Source organism: Bos indicus, chromosome 11 (genome assembly GCF_029378745.1).
Source record: "Bos indicus isolate NIAB-ARS_2022 breed Sahiwal x Tharparkar chromosome 11, NIAB-ARS_B.indTharparkar_mat_pri_1.0, whole genome shotgun sequence".
Taxonomy (NCBI): domain Eukaryota; kingdom Metazoa; phylum Chordata; class Mammalia; order Artiodactyla; family Bovidae; genus Bos; species Bos indicus.
Window position 1 is genome coordinate 46,813,862 of NC_091770.1, and position 25,177 is coordinate 46,839,038.

At 42.1% G+C, this 25,177-nt stretch overlaps 1 long non-coding RNA gene across 1 annotated transcript; it reads left to right on the forward strand.

The window, feature by feature from the left end:
- Positions 1 to 17,880: 17,880 nt before the first annotated feature.
- Positions 17,881 to 21,130, forward strand: LOC139185656 (uncharacterized). Its single transcript, XR_011569152.1, has 3 exons — positions 17,881 to 17,973; positions 18,099 to 20,371; positions 20,983 to 21,130. It is a non-coding gene; the product is annotated as an uncharacterized lncRNA (long non-coding RNA).
- Positions 21,131 to 25,177: the final 4,047 nt, after the last annotated feature.

Sequence of the window (25,177 nt, forward strand, 5' to 3'; positions counted from 1 at the left end):
CATCAGCAGAAAATTGGATTAAAGATTTACTGAGCATGGCCCCACCCATCAGAATCTCTCATAAAGATGGAGAATTTTACCCACTAGTGAGCATTTTACTGGTTTTTGCAGAAGTCACCATTCAAATGTGTATGGGGGCTCAGTAAATAACATAAATGAGTGAAGAGCATTGGACAGGAATTTTATTGTATTGGAAATGTTCCTGGTCTCAAGAGTATTCAATATCCAACTCTATACAAGTGCTACTACACAACAATATGCACCTGGTATTGCATCTCCAGCTACAATATAACAAGAGAAATTCCCCAGCATAATAAAATGCATTCTTCTTTGAGATGCCCCCATGAGGTCTGTTTCCCTATGTTGATCCAAACATTCCAGATATCACCCTTGGTATACACTGACTAGAGACAAATAATATTAGGGCTTTTCCCTACTCTCTATTGATTTGACCATAGTTGGGAAGCTATAGTCCACCCTGAGCAACACACTTTTATAGGGTCATAGGTCACCCAGACCTCATCAAGAGGTCATTGGTTTAGGACCCTGCATGTGCTCCACTCTATTGTGGGTTGGTAAATAGAACTGGGGATATTTAGACCAGTTTCTTTCATCTTCAGTTCAGTTCAGTTGTTCAGTCGTGTCCGACTATTTGCGACTCCATGAATTGCAGCATGCCAGGCCTCCCTGTCCATCACCAACTCCCGGAGTTCACTCAGACTCACGTCCATCGAGTTGGTGATGCCATCCAGCCATCTCATCCTCTGTCGTCCCCTTCTCCTCCTGCCCCCAATCCCTCCCAGCATCAGAGTCTTTTCCAATGAATCAACTCTTCGCATGAGGTGGCCAAAGTACTGGAGTTTCAGCTTTAGCATCATTCCTTCCAAAGAACACCCTTAGTCTTTGTTTTATGAACATTGTGAATATTGTGATCACCGTGTGATCACAATGTAATTATTGTGATCATTGTGATTATCAACAGTCTTTATTCAGTCAACAAAATATTTTGAATAATGACTGCTATGGTCAGAATGTTCATAAATGTTTAAAATCCATATGTTGAATATCTAACCTTCAATATAATGGTGTTATAAAGTGGGACCTTTGGGCAGTGATTAGATCATGAGGATGGAACCCTCATGAATGGGATTAGTGCCCTTGTAAAAGAGAACCCACAGAGCTCCCTAGTCCTTCCCATCGTGTGAGGTTAAAATGAGAAGTCTGTGACTCAGAAGAGGGCCTTCACATGACCTCATTGGTACCCTGATCTCAGACTTCCAGAACTTCACAACTGTGAACAATACGTGTCTGCTGTTTTTTAAGACACCTGGTCTGTGGTTTTTGTTATAGCAGCGCAAACGGATGAAGATGATGACTATTCTCTTTCTTGCTATTTATATATTAACCTTGAAAAAAAATTTTTTAATTTATTTTTGGCTGTGCTGGGTGTTTGCTGTTACTCAGGCTTTTCTACAGCTGCAGGAGTCTCTAGCTGTGGTGTGTAGACTTCTCATTACAGTGGCTCGCATTGTTCTAGAGTTCTCGGGTGCACAGGCTCAGCAGTTGTGGCTCCCAGGCTCTAGAGCACAAGCTCAATTGTTGTGGCCCATGGGCTTTGTTTCTCCGTGGCACGTGGCGTCTTCCCGGATCAGGGATCAGACCTGTGTCTCCCGCATTGACTGGCAGATTCTTTACCACTGAGCCACCAAGGAATCCCCTGTATTAACTGTTAATGATATTATTTATGAGGGTTCTTCCTCAGTTTTTTCTCATGAGAATTGCAATCTCTCAGTCTTATTCTGTTTTGTTTGTATTCCCATCTTTGGGCTCTTGTTTTGTTGAATTAAATTCTTATTGATGTAAAAATGATTGTGAAGAGCTTCCTTCAGTTCTTTGTGGCATTGTCACATTGTGGATCACTTGGTGGCTAAGTGATCCACCAAGCAGAGAGGACACAGTACCTAGGACCCAAAATACTTTTAGGAGCACAGAAAAATGTTATAATCTGTATTTCTTTTAAAATCAGAAAAAAATAAAATATTGAATATATACTATTGAATTCACTTTGGACTTTAATAATCTTTACACCAATCTGGTCAGAAAGTACACTTTTTAATATTTCTTTTATGGAGGAAGTGTCTTGCAGACAGAAAAGCTTCCAGAATTTATAAAAGTCATAATGTGACCCTGCTTATCATACCTAACAAAGCCAACATTCATCCCTTAATATTGTTTATTACCTTGTTCATAATTGAATTTTCCCAGCTATATCATAATTTTTGTTTTATAGCAGGCATTTGAACATAAGGTTCCAGATAAGTTTAACATTTAAATTTGGTTGTCACAACTCCTGAGTTGCTGATCTAAAAGGGTCCCTCTTCCCTTTCACCCCCTTGCCACTGACCTGCTGCAGACATCAGATTAATTGTCTTCACCAAGTTGATTGTCTTCCTACCTGCATTTGTCTATTTGCTTCTTTGTGGTGTCATCTGGCTTCTTTCTCATTTATTTCTTTTTACTACTAATTAATTAATTTTAATTTTTTATTGCGGCTGCATGTGGTGGCTTCTCTTGTTGCGGGGCATGGACTCCAGCGTGCATGGGCCCAGTGGTTTTGGTGCATGGGCTCTGTTGCCCCGTGCCATGTGAGGTCTTAATTCCCTGACCAGGGATGGAACCTGCATTGGAAGGCCAATTCTTAACCACTGAACCACCAGGGAAGTCCTTCTATTTATACTTATAAAAGGAAGTTAGCTCTACAGGCTTAATAAATTCATGTGCAATTTCCGTGGCCAAAGTACTTTATTATAGCTGCAGCATGCCTCATGTCACATCACAACAAAGCTCTCAGAGTCTGTTGTTCCTATTTCATGATGCTAAGATCAATCATTTTATTCAGATAGTGATAATGATTTAATGCATTAGTAATTGTTGCCTGAAAATTTTTTTTCATTAGGCTTTGAAAAGGGTGATTTTTCTACTTTGTTCATTCTGGTCACAGCAGATTTTCTCACGCTCTAGAACAATCTTGTTCATATGGTTTATATAAAGAAGATAGGATAAAAACTTGTGTTTTCCTTTGAATTGAATGAAAATGACAGTTTTCATATTAAATTGTTGGTATCGTAGTCGCTTTCATTGCTGCTCAGTGGATTGTTTCTCTTTTCCTCTATGTCTGCTGAAAATCTTAGAAGCAACAACAATCTGATAGCAATGAGTGTGATCCTCTCAATATTAGTTTTCACTAAAAGGGATCAGGATTTCTTAAAAGAATGGCTGATTTCAGATCTGGAGCAGAAAATATACAAGATGATCCTGGCATATTTTTCATGCCCCAAAGCTAGGAAATTAAAGAGTAATGGCTTGGGAAAATTGAATCACACTAGGAATAACATTCGCACTAGTAGTAAAGAATCCACATGCCAGTGTAGGAGATGCAAGAGATGCAGGTTCAATCCCTGGGTCAGGAAGATCCTCTGGAGAAGGAAATGGCAACCCACTCCAGCGTTCTTGCCTGGAAAATTCCATAGGCAGAGGAGCCTGGCAGGCTACTGTCCATGGGGCCTCAAAGAATCGGACACAACTGAGCGTACACACACAGAGCAATAACATAATGTCAAATTATCATCAAATATTAAATGATGTCAAATTTCTAGTCAGTATCCAACTTTTTTGTGTCTTCTTATTTTAGCATTTTGTTTGCATAGAGATCCCAGTAAGATTGAAGATCCAAGATATTTTGTTGGCTGCTCTATCCTTTGCTGCTGCTGCTGCTGCTGCTGCTGCTAAGTCGCTTCAGTCATGTCTGACAATGTGCCATCCCATAGACGGCAGCCCACCAGGCTCCCTCGTCCCTGGGATTCTCCAGGCAAGAACACTGGAGTGGGCTGCCATTTCCTTCTCCAGTGCATTAAAGTGAAAAGTGAACGAAGTCTTACTTAATCTCTAGGTTCCTTTTCCATTATTTTTTACTGTTTAATAGTTGGAGAAATTAAGCCATTTGTCATCAATTTTCCTATCAAGTCTGCAATACATACTAAAATATATATTTTATGATGTCTGAAATTTACTTCATATAGATTGAGGCTGAGATTGTGATGATAAGGTATATGGATGAAACAAGATTGTTCATGTATGGGGAGTTGCTGAAGTTATCTGATGGATATATGTGGGCTCATTGAAGTCTTCTTTCTGCTTTTACTTTACATTTTCCATAATAAAAATAAAGAAAATGTTCATCTGGCCTTAAAAAAAGGGAGAGGATAATAGCTTGAGTCAAAAGACATAGACATCCATTTATAGGGATTCTTTTGGCCAAAAATAGGAGAACATGAATGTCAAAAAAAGGATAATGAAAGCGGCTGATTAAAACAAGTTGACTATGTGAAATTTATGTGAAGTAATGAGAGGGAGAGAATGAGATAGACAAATAGAAATATACATGCAATGTTTTAGATATTGTTAAATTTCCCTCCATAGGGTTGCACCCATTTTTAAAATCACTTTTAAAAAAGTATGAGCGTATATGTTTCCATACAGCCTCACCAACAGAATATATCGTTGAATTTAGTAGGTGAGAAGTGGTGTTCGAGGGTAGCTTTAATTTACACTTATTATAAGGTATGTTGAGCAACTTTTTCATGTTTAAAGTCTATTTTCAATTATTTTACTTAGAACTCTGTGTTCATATTTAAACATTTTTTTTCCATTGAATTGTTGGCCTATTCCTCAATTTCTAAGTGCTTGTTGTATATTGGAGAGAGTAGCCATCTGTCTGTGATACAAGCTGAAAAATTACTTTTCCACTTTCTCATTAGTCTTTTGACTTTACTTGTTGCCATTTTATTTTCATTTTATTTGTGCTCAGTCACTTTGTCATGTCTGACACTTTGCAACCCCATGAACTATAACTCTCCTCCAGGTTCCTCTGTCCATGAAATTTTCCAGGCAAGAATGCTGGAGTCAGTTGCCATTTCCTCCTCCAGGAGATCTTCCAGACCCAGAGACAGAACCAATGTCTCTTGTATCTCCTGCCTTGGCAGGCAGGTTCTTTACACTGCACCACCTGGGAAGCCCTTATTTTATTTATGTATGTATTTATTTTGGCTGCTCCGGGTCTTTGTTGAGGTATGTGGGCTTTCTCTAGTTGTGGCACCCTGGCTATGGCATGTAGGATCTTAGTTCTCCAACTAGGAAAACTAAGTGTTTGTTGCACTTGAAAGTGGATTCCACCAGGGAAGCCCCACTTGTTGCCATTTTAAAAATCACTGTACCGACGTATGATTGACATACACAGAGTTACACGTATTTTGTGTATACAGTTGCTGAGTTTGAAGATAAGTATATACCAATGAAACCATCACATTATCAATGCCACAGGTGTATCTATTACCTCCAAAAGTTGCCTCTTGTTTTCTTTATTATCTATTTACCTTTTCTCTGAACACTCAGCATAAGATCTACACTCTAAGCAAATTTTTAAGTACCCAATACAGTATTATCAATTATAGGCACCTAGCTTTAGGACTTAATCTAAAATAATTGTACTCTGTTCCTAGGAATAATGCTGATTTAGATTTTTTATATGAGTGAGATCAGGTATTTGTTCTTCTGTGATTGACTTAGCCTGATATCTCCTAGGTCCATCGATATTTTCACAAATGACAAAGTTTCCTTCTTTTTTAAGGTTGCATATATGCAAATTGCCCACATTTTCTTTATCTCTTCATCCACCGATGGACTTTTAAGTTAATCCCATGTCTTGGCTGTTATCAATAATGCCGCAAAGAACACAGGAATGCAGATATCTCTTTGAGATCTTGATTTACATTCCTTTGGCTATAAATGCAGAAGTGAGGTTTCTGTATTATACAATAGTTCTATTTTTAATTAATTAATTTGTTTTGACTGTACTGTGCAGCTTGCAGGATCTTAGTTCCCTGGCCAGGGATTGAACCTGGGCCCTTGGCAGTGAAAGCACAGAGTTCTAACCACTGGACCGCCAGGAAGTTCCTTATTTTTAATTTATATATAATTTATTGAGATTTTTAAATCAAAAGGTGTTGAATTTTGTCAAATTTTTTTTTTTTTTTTTTTGCACATATGGAGTTGACCGCAAAATTTTTATCCTTCATTCCGTTAACCCGGTGATCACACTGATTGATTTTCACCTGTTGAACCTTCCTTGCATCACATGGATAATTCCCTCTTGGTCATGATGTATATATATTTAGTTAAAGTTAATTTCCACTTTATGTCTCTTAGTCCTCTGAGGGTCATTATTGTCTAGTTCATTATAGAGACAGCACTTGTGGTAATATTAAATATAATTCAAAAAATAAATCACTGCATTGTCTGTCTCTTATTCTTAATTTCTGAAAAACTCCTGGGCTGTTAAACAGTTAGGTGAGGGTGAAATTTTCCATCACGGTTGTTGAACACAAAGCTGTTTAGCATCTGTCAAACAAGTAAGCCCTTTATCTGTCCCACATTCAGGAAGAACACACCAAGAGTGAATGCTCTCTACCCTTCACTCACTGTTGATTGCATCTGTTCCCTTAGCTTTGCTGGCTCCATCCCTGTGGAAACTGCCTTGTACATTTGGAACTTACAACTCACCTGTTTTCCCAACTGCTTGGAGTTTTTGCATGGCACACATGGCCTACTCTGCTACTATTTGTGGACAGAAAGTGCACCTGCATATATTTTTGCAGAGACACAGGCTCTTTTCAGAAGGATACTCATGAACCTGGAAGCAGTGGCTGACTCTAGGGAGAGAAGCTGGGCATCTGGGAACCCCTGTGAATTTTCCATCATGCGTTCTTTCCCTGCTGCACAGAAATGAATACATTGAAATGGAAGAAAGAAAAGAAAAGAAAGATGGAGAATCATATCATGGACCAATCTTAAATCAATAGTGACTTAATAGGTGAAAACTGAGTCCATGCGGATGACTGTACCTTTTACGGCATCTCAAAGGTCTAAAGGATCACTGAGTATTGATCTCTATATTAAACAAAAAATTTTAAAAATTGAAGATCCATATTTTGACTCTGTGCTACTGTGTTATCAGATGGCATGAGTGTTATCCTGTTTACTTATTCACTCAACCAACAGAAATTCATTGTTGTTTACTATGTTCCATGCACCTGGCTGGATGTTTAGGATAGACAAAAGAGAGAACAAAATTTTTACTAAAACAATCTTTATCCTCAAATAGCTTGTAAGATGGGGTAACCCTGACCAAGCACAGGCTTCATGAAGACTGGAGATGGAGACGTACATTCTCCCAAAGCCGCAGCCCTCTCCCCTCTGGGTCCCTGCACGTCCTCCTCTACATCCCCAGAGCTCTCCTCCCTACAGCCAGCCTCTTACTGTTTTCCTGTCTCATTCTTCTCAGTTCTCGGTTGGGAGCAGCCGAAAGTCCGGGGAGACATCTTTTCACACTCTGCCTGGGGTCCCTGCTTACTCCTATCACAGAACATGACACGGCTAGTAACACAGCTGGTTTGTGGTTTATTATGTTAGACCCTGAGCTCTGCTCATTGCTTAATGTCATGATCTGGCACAACTTCTGACCCTTAATATTAACACAATGAAGGTTATCAGTGGTGGTTATTCAGCTTGGACAAGAGAAACCTTGCAGGACAGAGGGTTCATGTAAGCTCGCCTTAAGCTTGTGAAGTCCTTTCATGGGCTTTGCAACAGAGAGCAGAGTCAAAGTGATGGATGGACATTCAAAAAGGCAGAGTTAGACTTTGTATCCAGAATGTTGTCATAATCGCAGGCACTTTTAAAAATTTTTGTTCATTTTTTATGTTTGGCTGTGGTAGGTTTTTGTGGCTGGGCAGGCTTTTCTCTAGTTGCAGTGCCCACTCCAGAGGCTTCTCTTGTTGTGGAGCTCAGGCTCTAGCACAAGGGCTTCAGGAGTTGCAGCACATGGGCTCAGTTGCTCCTTGGCAAGGATCTTCCTGGACCAGGGATCGAAACTGTGTCTCCTTCACTGGCAGGTTGATTCTTTACCACTGATCCACAAGGGAAGCCCCTATCACAGGTATTTTTAAAGTAAAGCCAAGAAATGGATGGTGCCAAAGGTGTTTTCAGTGTTTGCTGACATCAGAAATACAGATATGGTTGATCAGTTAAATCTACTGGAAAGTTCATGGCAGTTTTTTGTTTTTTCATTTTTGTTTTAAAATACAAAAGTAATACAAGTCCATACTGAAAAATCTGAAAATCATATAACATTAGAAAGAAAAATAACAACAATTGATAATTTGCTTAACAAGGATAAACTCTCTGAAATTTTGGTTGATTTTTTTCCTATCTTTTTGTGCTTACAGTCAAGAATGAAATGTAATAATTTTAAAATTATCTTGATTTTTTTCATTCAATATTATATATTTCTCTTATGTCATTACTTTTAGTTACTATTTTCAGTTTTAGTGACTATTACAAAGAACTATATGCTTTGACCCCACCATCCTATTTTTGAATTCTTGGTTAATATCTAATTTTTCCCTAATATAAATAATGCAAAGATAAACAGAATATGCAGATTTCTAATATTTTTAAATGAAAGTCATATAAGTAATACTTAAAAAATGTTGCAGTCATAATTAGGCAATACAAGGCTTAAAGAAATTATTTTTTAATATTCTTTCTTAAATGTGTTCTGTAGGAGGTTTTATTGATAAATTTTTGTTAAATTGAAAGGTAACTCTCTATGACTTTCTCTGATAATTACATGATGAAGAAAATAGAAAAAAATCCAAGAAATTCTTTGCCTTGAAGTGCAGGGGAGTAATAGTACCTTCTTGTGACCAAATAGAAAATAAAAATAAATAAAAATAAAACCTGTCTTTATAACGATCGTATGTCCCCCTCTAGTGGCCCAAATGGGTAAATGCCGTTTCTCCAAACACAAGAGCTAAAGTTTAATTTATAGAATCATGAGATGAAGTAAGAGGAATACTAGCGAGTACATAGTTCAGTTTCCTCATTTACAAAGGAGCAATCATAAGAGGGAAGTGACTTGAGCAAGGCTTTTACAGACGTTAGGAATGGAGCCGAGAATAGAACTCTGGTTTTTAGATGTTGTGACATATGCTGCCTGCTGGCCCAGCCCTACTCCAGATGCTGCCACTCTGTCTCATTTCCTTCTCCTGGTGTTGTGTGTGTGTGTGTGTGTGTGTGTGTGTGGAGCGAGGAGGGTAGGCGTTAGAGTCCTTCCTTGTGAGAAATCTGAGCATCGTATAAATATTAGTAGCTGCCACCTGCAAATATGCATAGTGCAGTTTTCCTAGATACAACCCACCCCCAACTTCCCCCGACTCAGTTTCTTCTCCTGATATCCTATAGAGACTGTCATACAATCTGAAAACCAATGTTGCCACAGAGTCTTAGGTCCTTCCCAGGGAAAATGACCTGAGCACCAGCCCCAACCCCTCCCCTCACCCCAAGAGGAAATCTCAGTAGGGCTCTTGATCACTCTTTCTCACATGGGGTGCAGGGGCTCCTGAGAAGCATGGCCTTACAAAATGAGTCATACATTCATTTCTCGTTGTTGTTCAGTAGCTCAGTCAGTTTCGACTCTGCAACCCCATGAATGGCAGCAGGCCAGGCTTCCCTGTCCTTCACTGTCTCCTTGAGTTTGCTCAAACTCATGTCCATTGAGTTGGTGATGACATCCAACCAACTCATCCCCTGTCTCCCCCTTCTCCTCTTGCCCTCAATCTTTCCCTGAATCTGGGTCTTTTTAAAATTAAAAAAAATTTTTTTGGCTGCACTGGGTCTTCATGGCAGCCAGCAGGCTCAGTTGCCCTGAAGCATGTGGGATCTTAGTTCCCCGGCCAGGAATGGTACCCACGTCCCCTGCACTGGAAGGTGGATTCCTAACCACTGGACCACCAGAGAAGTACCATCTTAATACCTTTAAACTTTGAAAACCTCATGTAACTTCTGGCAAGATAAGATTCTATAGGACCAGGATCCCACTTCAATAATCTTATTCTTCACAAAGATCATTTCTATTGGGTATTAATAAGTCATAATGGGAGACTTTCCCAGGCCACAGTTTCCCTGGGATCAGCAGGACTGAGGTTCATTTTGGAGGATTAGGGGCTCAGGTTCCTCCTACCCATAGTTCCAGGTGGACCCTTTGCCTGATGATAAGCACACTCTGCGTTTAGTGAGGCTTGCATATATGCAAGCTCACTGGGCCAAGGAACAAAGAAAGAGACTCGATGAGAGATTCCACACACACCAACATTTAAAGAGAGGGCAGAAAAATGTATTTAGTAAAAGAAAGAAAGACCCATCAGAGAGGAAGGAGGAGAGTTAAGAGAGAAGAGACTCACACAAAGAAAAAGGGAAGCGTTGTAACATGAACAACAGTGTTTGATGCTGCAGGTGGAGCAGGTATGAGAAGGGTTAAGACGTTGGAGTTGGCGATTCCACGGCCATTGAGGATTTGCCATGGTGCTTTTGCAGTTTCATTGAAGTGGTCAGGGCGGCAGTCAGTAGTGGATTGAGGAATGAGAGGATGGTGAGGAAGTGGAGGCAGGGAGTGCAGGCAACTCCTTCAAAGCATTGCTCTTTTTTTTTTTTTTTCCCCAGTATAGGTGGCATAGTGGTAAAGAATTCACCTGCCAGTGCATGAGCTGTAGGAGATGTGGGTTCAGTCCCTGGGTCATGAAGATCCCCTGGAGAAGGAAATGGCAACCCACTCCAGTTTTCTTGCCTGGGAATTCCCATGGACAGAGGAGCCTGGTGGGCAGAGCCTGTGGGGTCCCAAGAGCCAGACAGGACTTAGTGACTAAACCACTACCGCCATACTCTTCTCCATGGTGACTGCACCAATTTACATTCCCATCAGCAGAGTAGGCAGGTTCCCTTTTCTCCACAGTCTCTTCTATTGTCTATTGTTTGTAGATGTTTGGATAATGGCCATTCTGACATCTGAGGTGATACCTCATTGTAGTTTTTATTTGCATTTCTCGATAATTAGTGTCGTTGAGTAATGCTCTTAATTTAGAAAAGAGTGAAAGAAAGAAAAGCGTGATAGCCACAGGGAATCACAAATCCAAGGAAAATAAGCTGATATTTGTGCAGCTTTGTTAGCTTAGGAGGAGAGATCAGTGAGGGGAAGGTTGAAGACGCTGCAAAAAAGGGGGGCAATGAATAGGGGTGATCTGGAGAAGCAATGGGGGCGGGACGGGCTTCTTCTGAGATGAGAGAATGGCTGGGAGCACTTCCTCTTCCCTTAGAATCTTCCATTCTCTCCTTCTTCACGTGGAACCCAGGGCAGCAGGATGTGTGAGTTAGTCATTCAGTCGTGTCCAACTCTTTGTGAGCCCATGGACTGTAGCCTGCCAGGCTTCTCTGTCCTTGGAATTCTCTAGGCAAGAATACTGGAGTGGGTTGCCATTTCCTTCTCCAGAGGATCTTCCCGACCCAGAAATCGAACTCTGGTCTCCTGCATTGCAGGTGGATTCTTCACCATCTAAGCCATCAGGGAAGCCTGTGTAGGTAGGGAATCAGAGGCTTGAAGGAAGAAAACCATAAGTCATGTGGTCCCTGGCATCTTAGTCATGCTACACCCGTGGGTGGAGAAATCAAACCACTTCAAAGAGTTCCTGAGTTCTATTCTTTCTCTATCTTCACTTCTCTGTTTATATCATTAGTATGGAACAACCTCTTTAATCTCTCTATCCTGCAGGGGTCATTCAAATAGAATTATGGTCAAGAAACAGGAAAAGTTGGAAAAGACCAACTCTGTGGGTTATACAGATCTCCTCAACACCAAAATCATGTTTGCAGGTTTTCCCTTCATTCTCAGTTGTTTTTGAGGGAAGTTACTGACTTATCCTGCCATTTCCTATCAGGGTGCTGTTTTGAGGATTTACAAAGAAAAACTTCAGGCAATCAGTGCTGGATTCCTGGGATGGGAACCGGGATAGAGGTTCTGGATTCAGGATTCAGAACATGGAAGAGTCCAGAGTGAGTTCTGAGAGGGGCTGTGCATGTGGGAAGAAAGAACTTAGACCTCAGACCTACATCCACAGCCTTAGGAGCCTGAGGGTGGGGACCACTGATCCAAGGGCCATGGGGACTGGAATTGGTTCTCATCAGGAAGCTCATTTCATCAGTGGATACAACTGCCTGTCCTGAACGTTGTGACCCATCTTCACTGATGTGCCCACATGGCCCCCAAAATGGTGGTTTTATGGTCCCTCAGTGGAGGTTGGATGGACCTCTCTGAATGAAGTAGTCTTCACCCAAAGCTGCGTGGGACCCTGAAAGTGAAACCCCATTCAGAAAGCAGATGAGTTGGTGATCCACAGGGTAAAATAACAGATAGGCACTGGAATTCTTGAAGAGTTTGTACTGACATCTTCTGGGGCTTCCCAGGTAGTGCTAGTGTTAAAGAACACACCTGCCAATGCAGGAGATGTCAGAGATCCAGGTTCAGTCCTTAGGTCAGCAAGATGCCCTGGAGGAGAACACAGCAACCCACTTCAGTATTCTTGCCTGGAGAACCCTATGGACAGAGGAGCCTGGCAGGTCGCACACAGTAGGACACAACTGAAGCTATTTAGCATGCACACACTGACATCTGCTAAGCTTCAAGAGTTTCTCACTTAGAGTCAGTCTACTCTTCATCTGTTGAAATCTAATACCTTGTTGGATTCTAGGCTGGCTAAGAGGAAAACTATCACAGGAGAGCTGGTTCTTATCTTTTTCTCCAGGTGTGGTTACATCAAAGGATAAAAAAGTTCCATCTTAAATGTTTGGGTTTTTTTTTGACAAGTGTTTCAGCCCCCATCCCAGATCAGAAGCCCCACAACCTCATAGGACTACTTGATTCCTTTCCTTGGTATCCCCTTTTTGCGTCCCCCTACTCCCTCGGTTATACCGGCATCCCACCTGCCCAGTCTCTTTCTATAGGTCCCAGGCACACTCCCCAGGTTCTGAGTAACTACTTACCAGCATGTTACAGCAGACTCAAGTACAGCTCCTCTGGAATCTGGCTTTCTGAAGAGCAGTCAGTGGGGAGGTGGTGTGGAGGAAACCCTCTCTCTTTTCTATTTATTTAATTTTGGTTGTCCTGGGTCTTTGTTGCTGTGGGTGGGCTTTCTCTAACTGTGGCTAGCAGGGGCTACTCTTCCTTGCTGTGTGAGGGCTTCTCAGTGCAGTGGCTTCTCTTGTTGCAGAGCACAGGCTCTAGGTGTACTGGCTTCAGTAGTTGCAGCACGAGGGCTCAGTAGTTGTGGCTTGAGGGCTCTAGAGCGAGCTTCAGTAGTTGTGACACATGGGTTTAGTTTCCCTGTGGCATGTTCCCAGACCAGGGATGGAACCCACGTCCCCTGCATTGGCATGCAGATTCTTATCCACTGTACCACCAAGGAAGTTCCAAAATCCTCTCTCCTGAGTGAACATGCATGCTCCAAGCATGCTGGCTGTGCACCACGAATGCCACTTTTCTCTTTTAATGTTTAGCAGTGAGTGCGGACATCATCCTCACCTAGACGCCCAGATACCAGCATCTCCAGGACAAAGAGTCACCATCGCCTATCAAGCCAGTGTTGATATACACAGAGAAATACCTGGATCTGAACAAAACTTGGACAAAGGTTTGAGCCTCAAATATCTCACATCTCTACCTTGGCCCACACTGTCGCAACCCAACATGGCAGAAGGGGAAGTGACACTCCCTATGTGTTTAGCATCAGCACCTTAGAGCCCAGGTACTCTGAGGAGTATTACTGAATGTATGACTGTTGTTGTTGTTAAGCTGCTAAGTCATGTCTCATTCTTTGTGACCTCATGGACTGTAGCATGTCAGGCTCCTCTTCCTCCACAATTTCCCCAAGTTTGCTCGGGTTCATGTCCACTGAGTCAGTGATGCTATCCAGCTGCCTCATCCTCTGTTGCCCCTTTCTCCTTTTCCCATCATCAGGATCTTTTCCAGTGAGTCAGCTTTTCACATCAGGTGGCACAGCATGGCTTATAGCTTTATTGAGTTACTCAAGCCCTTTTGCCATGACAAGGCTGTGTTCCATGAAGGGGGCATGCCTGACTACAGATGGGCAAACCACAGTGGTGCAATCTGTGCAAAAAAATTCCTACTGCCTTAGGGTCTGGATTTCTAGGGAAACTGCTTGTCAGCAGGCAGCTCACTGCTCATGCTCCTTCCCATTTCCTTAGAGCATCACGTGTGTGCTAAACTGATCCAATTGTGTCTGACTGTTTGCAACCCCATGAACTGTAGTCCGCCAGGCTCCTCTGTCCATGGGATTCTCCTTAAGTCAATAGTAGGTTGTCATGCTCCACTCCAGGGAATCTTCTCAATCCATGGATCAAATCTGCATCTCTTATGTCTCTTATGTCTGCATCTCTTATGTCTCTTATGTCTGCATCTCTCAGGGGCCAAGGTAGAGATGTGAGATACCAAGAGGCTTAAACCTTTGTCCAAGTTTTGTTCAGATCCAGACATTTCTCTGTGTACATCAACACTGGCTTGATAGGAAATGGTGACTCTTTGTCCTGGAGATGCTGGTATCTGGGCATCTAGGTCAGGATGATGTCCATACTCACTATGCTAAGTCACATCAGTTGTTTCCGACTCTGTGCGACCCCATAGACGGCAGCCCACCAGGCTCCCCCATCCCTGGGATTCTCCAGGCAAGAACACTGGAGTGGGCTGCCATTTCCTTCTCCAATGCATGAAAGTGAAAAGTGAAAGTGAAGTTGCTCAGTCATGTCCGACTCTTAGCGACCCCATGGATTGCAGCCTAACAGGCTCCTCCGTCCATGGGATTTCCCAAGCAAGTGTACTGGACATTAAAAAGGAAAAGTGTCATTCGTGGTGCACAGCCAGCCGGGCACATGCTTGAAGCATGCACGTTCACTCAGCATCAGCAGGTGAGTTCTTTACCATTAGTGCTGCCTGGGAAGCCCGGAGCATACAAGACCCTTCTTTCTCTCACCCCTAGAGCCAGGGATGAGACTCCCACAAGAATCACAGTGAGCTCCACGGGTCAGACTGAACTCCTTTCTTTATGCCTCTGTTCTCTAGGGTTTTTCCCAGCTTTGGAAAAAGTCCAACTCCTTTGGGTGCTAAATTCAGATGGATGAGAGTCTGAGTTCCCAGTGTGCGGGGCATTTCCTATCAAGAAGGGGATAAATACTGAAGAGCTGTCACCAGACCACAGAACCATGTGAGAACACAGCCTTTACCCTCTACTCCATCTCCCGCAGAGTTTGTGCTCTCAGAGTAGTAAGCTTGGATCACTGACCACATATTTAGTGGTGAGAAATGGAGTATTCCCAGTCATATCAGTAAGCAAGGACATCACAGTCATCAGTGATTCCAGCCCTCCAATGTGAGTTGGGGAGTCCTAAGGACACTCAGAAAAGAGAAGAATACCTGTGATCTCAATCCCATCAGGCTGCAGCCACTCCCTATGGTGAGCCCCAAGGAAGCTCAGGATGTGGAAAAACACAGGATACCTGCCCAGGATAGCTGAGATGCATATGATAGGGATGATTTCAATGATCCCAGACTCTTGCATCTTCCCAGACATAGAAAAGCGCTAAATTCTTTAGCTTGGGATATCTATTTTTTTTAAATTAACTTGTGATATCTGTTTTTTTTTTTTAAACTAACAATAATCTCTTGATGTTCAGGCTACATGCCCTTTGTGGCAAAACTTCGATATAACCTGGCTCTTCCCCTTGCTCCCTCAGAGCAACTCTCTCAAGATTACTTGAGATGCTGTCTCCCTGTCTTAAATCCTAAAAATTTCCACTGAATAAGACATAACTCTCAACTTTTAGGTTGTGACTATTTTTTTAAGTCAACAGTGGTCAGTGCTGGCTGTTGGCTGGGGGCCTCAGCTGTCTTCCGTGTGGCCTCTCATCCTCCAGTAGGCTAGATCAGCACTCTTACAGTTCGAGAGGGAAGGTGGAAGCTGAAGGGTGCTTGAGGCCTGAACTCCAGAGCTGGCACAGCGTTCCTGGCACAACATTCTGTTTGTCAAAGTAAGACCCCAAACCCATCGCCACACGATGAATTAGACTGCAGCCTCAATGGGAGCAACATATTTTATGATTTACCATAATTGTTTTACAAGTTTAATAATTAAATATAAGTTTAACAACAACAAAGTTAAGAATGGCTGCAATATTGAATGCTTATTATGTGCCATGAAATCAAGCTAAGTCTTGGTACAAAAAGTGTATTTTATTCCCATCTTCCAGCTGAAAACCCAAGAGGCAGGAAGAGGTTATGAAATGTAAGATCACCCAGATAGCAAGTGGGGATTCTAGTCAGAAAATCTGACTAATAGAAGGAGGTGATTGCATAGTATAACAGCACACAGCAAAAACTTCTGCAAGAGGCAAGGACACTGGTGTCTCCTAGTCACACGGCTTCATGTGCAACTTGCTGAAGACAGGGTTTTGGTTCTCTGAATACCACTTGAGAGTTCTGAAGTGAAATCAATGTGATTAACAAAGATGGGACTTTTTAAATTTCTATTTTAATTGGAGTATAATTGCTTTACAATATTGTATTCATTTCTGCTGTACAACAACATGAATCAGGTGTAAGTATACACACAATGCCTCCTTCTCGAGCTTCTCTCCCAACCCCAGCCCCATCCCACCCCTCTAAGTCATCACAGAGCACTGAGCTGCGCTCCCTGTGCAGTTCAGCGGCTTCCCACTAGCTATCTACTTCACATGGTTTTGTATTTGTCGGTGCCATTCTCTTAATTTGTCCCACCCAGTCCTTTCCCTGCTGTGTCACAAGTCCATTTTCTACATCTGCGTCTCTATTCCTGCCCTGCAAATAGATTCATCAGTACCATTTTCTAGATTTCACATATATGTGTTAATATACAATATTTTTTTCTCTGACTTGATAACTCACTCTTTATGACAGATTCTATGTTCATCCAAAACACTACAAATGACCCAGTTCTAGAGTCGTTAATTGCCAGAAATGCAAGCCATCTTTCAATCAAGGATAGTCGTCTTTTAATTCCCCATGTTTCCTGAAGCATGAAACCACAAAAACACAAGGTTAGTGATAAGGATAAATGCCCTTGATTATACACACACACACACAACCACACACACACATATATGTCCCAAACCCAGTTTTAGCAGGCCATTTTTAATGTGTTCAACCTGTGTTTCTAGTGTAGCTCAATATATACTTCTATAAACTTTGGCTTTAACATTCTATACTTTTCTAGGGAAAAAAGAAAAGCTTTTCTTGTCTCTGGGATGAAGGACGTGTTGGGACAGAGCACACAGTATGGAGGCCACAGGGCTCAGCTGGAGACGACAGGGTGTGATGGAAATGCTCAGTATCTGGAGGCTTCTGACCAGTCATGACACACACGTTTTATTGTTCTTCTACCTCATTGCGTCTCTGACTGGTTGTGATGACAATTTCTCTCACCAAGAATATCAGGGAAGCCAAACAAAGCAGAAGCCTCTGTGGCCACAGTAATATCCACTGGCACCAAATAAAAGGAACCTGTGTAATTCTTTTGAGTGTCCTTCTTGACTGACCCTGTCTTAGAAGGAGAGAGAGCAAGAAAAGCATGTCACGGATCTTGAAGAAGTCAAAAGAACCCTGCACTCACAGGACAGTGGACTGACTGTGTCATGTGATCCCAAGGGAGGAGTAATTCTCTGAGGCAAGCGTGTGCTGTCCTGCCGGCCCCGGACCCAGGGACTTCCTGTCTCTGAGCCGTTACTGAGCTCAGCCAGCCCTGCAGGCTCGCCCAGCCCCCCCGCCCCACCCCTGCTGATTACATGTTCCCAGAGCTCAGCCCACTGCTCTAGACACTTCCTCATAGTCTGGTCACAGCCTATGCAGGTCAGTCCCGGACAGGACGCAGAGTGAACATGAGACCCCTGGGGAACTCCTCGGTCTCCTGCTGCTCTGGCTCCCAGGTAAGGAGGAAGAACACTGGGGGTTTGTTCAGCCCAGTGTAGTCAGTACTGCCTGGCACTTCAGGGAAGTCCTCTTGTAACCTGATTAATCCTGTGGACATGTGTTTTTATGTTTCCAATCTCAGGTGCCAGGTGTGACCTCCAGATGACCCAGTCTCCATCCTCCCTGTCTGCATCTCTAGGAGACAGAATCTCCATCACTTGCCAGGCCAGAGCGTTAGCAACTACTTAGCCTGGTATCAACAGAAACCAGGGAAAGCTCCTAAGCTCCTGATCTATCACGAATCCAGATTGCACACAGGGGTCCCATCCCGGTTCAGTGGCAGTGGATGTGGGACAGATTACACCCTCACCATCAGCAGGCTGGAGGCTGACGATGCTGCAAATTATTACTGTCAGCAGTATAATAATACACCTCCCACAGTGTTACAGACCAGAACATAAACCACCCAGGGGAGCAGACTGTGAGGCTGGGCTGCCCTAGTTGCTCTGGGTACCTCCATCTGCTGAAAACATTTCTCAAATGCACCCAGGTTTGAAGATCAATGGAAGATTTTTGTAGCAGGGCTGGGAAACCTCCTCAGCACCCTAAATCTCTCTCTCTCTCTCAGCCCCAGCAGTAGACACTTGAAAAAGTCTCTGTTGACTTAAAGTCAGAGATGGTTACACCTGCTTTTTGTGAGATGTGGCATCAGGGTTCATACCTATGGGGTGAAGTTACCCTAGATAGTCCAAGAAAGAATTTTTTTGGTAAACATTATTTCTAAGAGATATTTTAGGTTCCAATCAGTTCAGTTCAGTTCACTCACTCAGTCATGTCCAACTCTTTGCAACCCCATGGACTGCAGCACTCCAGGCCTCCCTGTCCATCACTAATTCCCAGAGTTTACTTAAACTCATGTCCATTGAGTCGGTGATGCCATCCAACCATCTAATCCTCTGTCGTCCCCTTCTCCTCCCGCCTTCAATCTTTCCCAGCATCAGGGTTTTTCTAATGAGTCAGTTCTTCGCATCAGGTGGCCAAAGTATTGGAGTTTCAGCTTCAACATCAGTCCTTCCAAGAATATTTATTTTAGGATTGACTGGTTGGATCTCCTTGCAGTCCAAGGGACTTTCAAAGAGTCTTCTCCAACACCACAGTTCAAAAGCATCAATTCTTCGGCACTCAGCTTTCTTTATAGTCCAACTCTCACATCCATATATGACTACTGCAAAACCCATAGCCTTGACTAGATGGACCTTTGTTGGCAAAGTAATGTCTCTGTTTTTAATATGCTGTCTAGGTCGGTCATAACTTTCCTTCCAAAAGTAAGTGTCTTTTAATTTCATGGCTTCAGTCACCATCTGCAGTGATTTTTGGAGCCCCCAATAATAATGTCAGCCACTGTTTCCCCATCTATTTCCCAGGAAGTGATAACACCAGATGCCATGATCTTAGTTTTCTGAATGTTGAGCTTTAAGCCAACTTTTTCACTCTCCTCTTTCACCTTCATCAAGAGGCTGTTTAGCTCTTCTTCACTTTCTGCCATAAGGGCGGTGTCATCTGCATATCTGAGGTTATTGATATTTCTCCCAGCAATCTTGATTCCAGCTTGTGTTTCATCCAGCCCAGCATTTCTCATGATGTACTCTGCATATAAGCTAAATAAGCAGGGTGACAATATAGAGCCTTAATGGTGCCTATAAAAATTAGCAAATGTACAAACATTTCCCATAAATACCCTGCTCCACACATGCACAACATCTCTGATTTTATCCATTCAGTCCTCCCCCACCTACCCGCAGTGGTACATTTCATAATATTGATGAATGTACATTGGCATATCATTGTCACCCAAATTTCATAGTTTATGGTTCACTGTTGGGGTCGTATATTCTATGATTTTGGACAAATGTATAATGACATGTGTCTATCATCATGATATCATCAGACTAGTTTCACTGCCCTCAAGTTCCTCCATTCTCCACCTGTTATCTTTCTGAACAGCTTCTGATAATCACAGATCTTTTCACTGTCTCCATAGTTTTGCCTTTTCCAGAATGTCATGTATATGAAATCATCCAATACATAGTCTTTTCAGATGGCTTCCTTTGCATAGTAATATGAATTTAAGTTTTCTCCATGTCTTTTCATGGCTGTTAAACCATTACTTTTTAGTGCCAAGTAATATTTCATGGTCTTTATATACCACAGTTTATTCATAAGCCTACTAAAGGATATTTTTGTTATTTTCGAAATTTGACAATTATGCTTCCCTAGTGGCTCAGATGGTAAAGCGTCTGCCTGTGATGCGGGAGACCTGGATTCTATCCCTGGGTCAGGAAGATCCTCTGGAGAAGGAAATGGCAATTCACCCTGGTATGCTTGTCTGGAAAATTCCATGGATGGAGAAGCCTGGTAAGCTAGATTCCATGGGATCGTAAAGAGTCAGACACAAGTGAGCAGCTTCCCATTTATGAATAGGCCATTGTAAACATTGTGTCACTTACTATAGATATTATAAGTCTGTAAATCTAGTTGTATTAATTTTTTACTTTATTTTCTTCTTTTAGATTCTTTTGAGTATTATAAGTCACTTGACTTTCCACATACAATTCTAGAGTTAACTTTTAAACTAATCCTTGGTTATTTTAATTGAATTGCTCTGTTTCTATACACCAATTTTTTGGAAAAGAAAATTATATTGAGTTTCTCTATGAACATGGAAACATTTCCACTTACTTAAATATTCTTTAATCCAGAATAAATATATATATATATTGACACTGAATCCAGATACTTGGCTACATTGTCATTTATAGTGATCTATTTTATATTCACTAACAATTTATGTCCATATTTTGTTATCATAAGATAGTTGTCTTCTTTCTTTCCAAACTTGTGCCTTTTATTTTGCTGTCTACCTTATTTTATCTGCTAGGAAAATTCAGGTATAATTTTGAACGTAAGTGGTGAGAGTAAGGGCCTTCCAGGTGGCTCAGTGGTAAAGAATCTGCCTGCCAATGCAGGAGATGCAGTAATCCCTGGGTTGTGAAGATGCCCTGGAGGAGGAAATGGCAACCCTCTCCAGTATTATTGCCTGGGAAGTGCCATGGACAGAGGAGCCTGGCGGGCTACAGTCCGTGGATCGTGAAAGAGTCAGACACGACAGAGCACACAGCACAGGTGAGAGTAAATAGCCCTCTCTTTTGTCCAGTCTGGAGGGTTAAGTTTTCAATATTTTATCACTGAGTGTAATGTTTGCTGTAGGATCATTGTAGAAACTTTATCAGATTAATGGAATTTTTCATTGTTCCTTGTTTGTTGGTTGTATCATGAATGACTACTGATTTTTCTTCAGATGATTTTTTTCTGGGTTTGTTGAGATAACATGACATATAATGTTGTGGATAAGTTTAGGTTCTACAATGTGGTGATTTTAAACACATATGTATTTGAAAACAATGACCACCGTGAATTTAGTAAATGCATCCATCACATCCCATAATTACTGGTTATTTGTATTGATGAGAATGTGAAAGACCTGCTCATCATCCCTTTACCCGGTGTGCTGGGCCTAAGTGGATGTCACTTTTCACTGATTTTAACCATGATGGCTTCTGAGTCCTTAAGGATGATTGCTAAGCATCAGATAAAAGATAAACCTGAAATATAAAACTATGATCAAGTTTCATTTCAACATGATCTGACCATGGACCAAAGGAGACTTCTAGGCACATTGGGGTAGAAAGATAGAAATGGGGCACTGGCTTCTATTCTATTTCCAGTAGGATTATGCCAAATACCATCGGGCTGAGTCTAGGGAATAGGTGAGACAGGAGAATTCAGGAATGAAATCTGTATGTGACCACATACAGAAATTTCTATGTGACCACAGGAGAAAAATTCTTTCTTCAGGCTGATATCTTCCTCTGACATGACCACTTGGGGGTGGACTGCTCAAGTATAGAGAAGAGGAGCCACATGTTTTCTGCATTTGGAAACCCAGCTGCCCATTCCAGCTGCCTTGCATTTTCCTCTCACCCTGTTGCCCAGACCCCATATCTATGCCTGAGTCAGTGCTCTGAGATGATCTGCATCTGATTAGATCATGGAAGCCCCAGCTCAGCTTCTCTTCCTCCTGTTACTGTGGTTCTCAGGTGAGAGGAACTCAAGACAATTCTGAAGGTCCCTGAAAACTTTGTCCATGTTGTTTAATCCTCCTGGGAGCTTTCCTGCACAAGTACAAGAATTAAAGTTTGATGTAGATCAATGAGGGGCTTCCCCGGTGGCTCGGTAGTAAAGAATCCACCTGCAGTGCAGGAGATTGAGGTTTGATCCCTGGGTTAGGAAGATCCCCTGGAGGAGGAAATGGCAACCCACTCCAGTATTCTTACCTGGAGAATCCCATATATAGGGGAGCTTGATGACTCCAGTACTTTGGCCCACCTCATGCGAAGAGTTGACTCATTGGAAAAGACTCTGATGCTTGGAGGGATTGGGGGCAGAAGGAGAAGGGGACGACAGAGGATGAGATGGCTGGATGGCATCACTGACTCGATGGACATGAGTCTGAGTGAACTCCGGGAGTTGGTGATGGACAGGGAGGCCTGGCGTGCTGCGATTCATGGGGTCGCAAAGAGTCGGACACGACTGAACGACTGATCTGATCTGATCTCTGATGGGTTACAGTCCATAGTGTCACAAAGAGTTGGACACAACTGAAACAACTGAGCACACACACATGTAGATCAATGATCCTGAGTCTAATGAGGGACATTAGATATGATCTAGATTCTAAGGTGACTTCTCTGTTTTGTTTTCCCAATTTCAGATACCATGGGAGAAATTATGTTAACGCAGTCTCCAGCCTCCCTGTCTTTGACTCCAGGGGAAATAGCCACCCTCACCTGCAGGGCCAGTCAAAGTATTAGTAGCTACTTAAGACTGGTACCAGCAGAAGCCTGGGCAGGCCCCCAGATTCTTCATCTATGCTGCCTCCAGCAGGGCCTCTGGCATCCCAGCCCGGTTCGGTGACAGTTGGGTCAGGGACAGACTTTACTCTCACCATCAGCAGCCTGGAGCCTGAAGATGCTGCAGTTCATTCCTAGTGCTAGCATAATAGCGGGAATCCAGTGATTCAACATGATACAAAAACCTCTGTGAGACCTTCCAGTGTTTATTTGACATACCAGCTGCTTCCCTTATAGGCAGTGCTATGGTGACTGCTCAGTTTTCACATCTCTACTTCTATTTGGCAATCCTTAAGTTCTGAATATTTACTTATTGACAGGGTTTGGACTCAGATTCCTTGATTTTTCTTCAGACAAGATGCACTGCCTGAGTCAGGTACAACGTCATCAAGAACAGCATAAGATCAGACCCTCACGAGTGGATGCTTCTCAAGTCCCTGGCATGTGCAGAGAGCAGCAACCACAAGTGAGAACAAAGAAAGAATGGACAGGGAGAGGTAAAAGTAGCATAACTCACAGGCAAGACAGTGTGCAGAGAAAATTCAAAGTAAGCTACAGAGAAACTGCTACAATTAATAAAAGAATTAGGAAATCAAAAGTATTCCAAGTCTGTGGTGATGGTTTAGTTGCTAAGTTGTGTCCAATTCTTACGACCCTATGGACTGTAGCCCACCAGGCAGATTCTTTACCACCGAGCTGGAGAAGCCCCACATTCAAAGTCAGTCCACAAAAATAAATTTAATTTCTATATAACTGGTACAAATTCTGAAAAATCGTGATAAAACACTTCACTTACAGTGGTGGATATTCACTGAATATTTAAGGAAATATACTGAAAGTTCCAGAATATTATTCAAAGAAAATGTAAGTAAATGGAAGACAGGAATCTATTCAAGGATTGAAAGTCACAGTATTTTCAAGATGCCAATTATTTGCAAATTGATACATTTGTTAAATATAATCCAAAACAAAATTCCAACTATTTTTTAAACAGACAGTTTTAAGCTGAGTCTAAATTTTATGTGGAAATATCAAGGGCTTAGAACAACTCTGTAAAGTTAAAGAACTCGATTAAAGACTTTCATTTCTGGATACTGGGGGTGTAGTAGAGGTGAAAGTTCATGCAAATTGTCCAGTGGAACAGAGGAGAGTATTTGGAGAGAGACCAGTGCATATGTTGAAAGTTTCTAGTGAGAAAGGTGAACTTGCAAAGTGGAGTAGAATGAGCCTCTTTTCAAGAGGCAGAACCTAGTAAATCACATGCAAGTGGCCAAAATGGATACAAAAAAGTGCTGAACATCAGTAGTCATCAGAGAACTACAAATGAGAATCACAAATATTACCACTAAATGTAGGTAGACTAAAACTGTAGTCATTTGTAGGATGACTAAAACTGAAAAGACTAACAACACTAAGTAGAGTGAAGGGAATGAAGCAACTAGAATGCTTGCACATTGTGTTTGGGAATACAGGGTGATAAAACAATTTGGAGAACTGACTCTGAACATTGACATCCTCTGTGGTTCAGCCTTTCCACTTAGAAGCATATACAGCTGTGCCCTGAAAGAAATGCACAATGATACCCATAGCATTATTTGTGATAGTCCAAAATTTGACCATGTGGATCAAAACAAACTGTGGAAAATTCTTAAAGAAATGGGAATATCAGACCCCCTGACCTGCCTCCTGAGAAATCTGTATGTAGGTCAAGAAGCAACAGTTATAACTGGACATGGAACAACAGACTGGTTCCAAATAGGTAAAGGAGTATGTCAAGGCTGTATATTGTCACCCTGTTTATTTAACTTATATGCAGAGTACATCATGCAAATGCCAGGCTGAATGAAGCACAAGCTGGAATCAAGATAACCAGGAGAAATATCAGTAACCTCAGATATGCAGCACCACGCTTATGGCAGAAAGTGAAGAACTAAAGAGCCTTTGATTAAAGTAAAAGAGGAGAGTGAAAAAGTTGGCTTAAAACTCAACATTCAGAAAACGAAGATCATGGCATCTGGTCCCATCACTTCATGGCAAATAGACGGGGAAACAGTGGAAACAGTGTCAGACTTTATTTTGGGGGGCTCCAAAATCACTGCAGATGGTGATTGCAGCCATGAAATTAAAAGACACTTACTCCTTGGAAGAAAAGCTATGACCAACCTAGACAGCATATTAAAAAGCAGAGACATCACTTTGCCAACAAAGGTCCATCTAGTCAAGGCTATGGTTTTTCCAGTGGTCATGTATG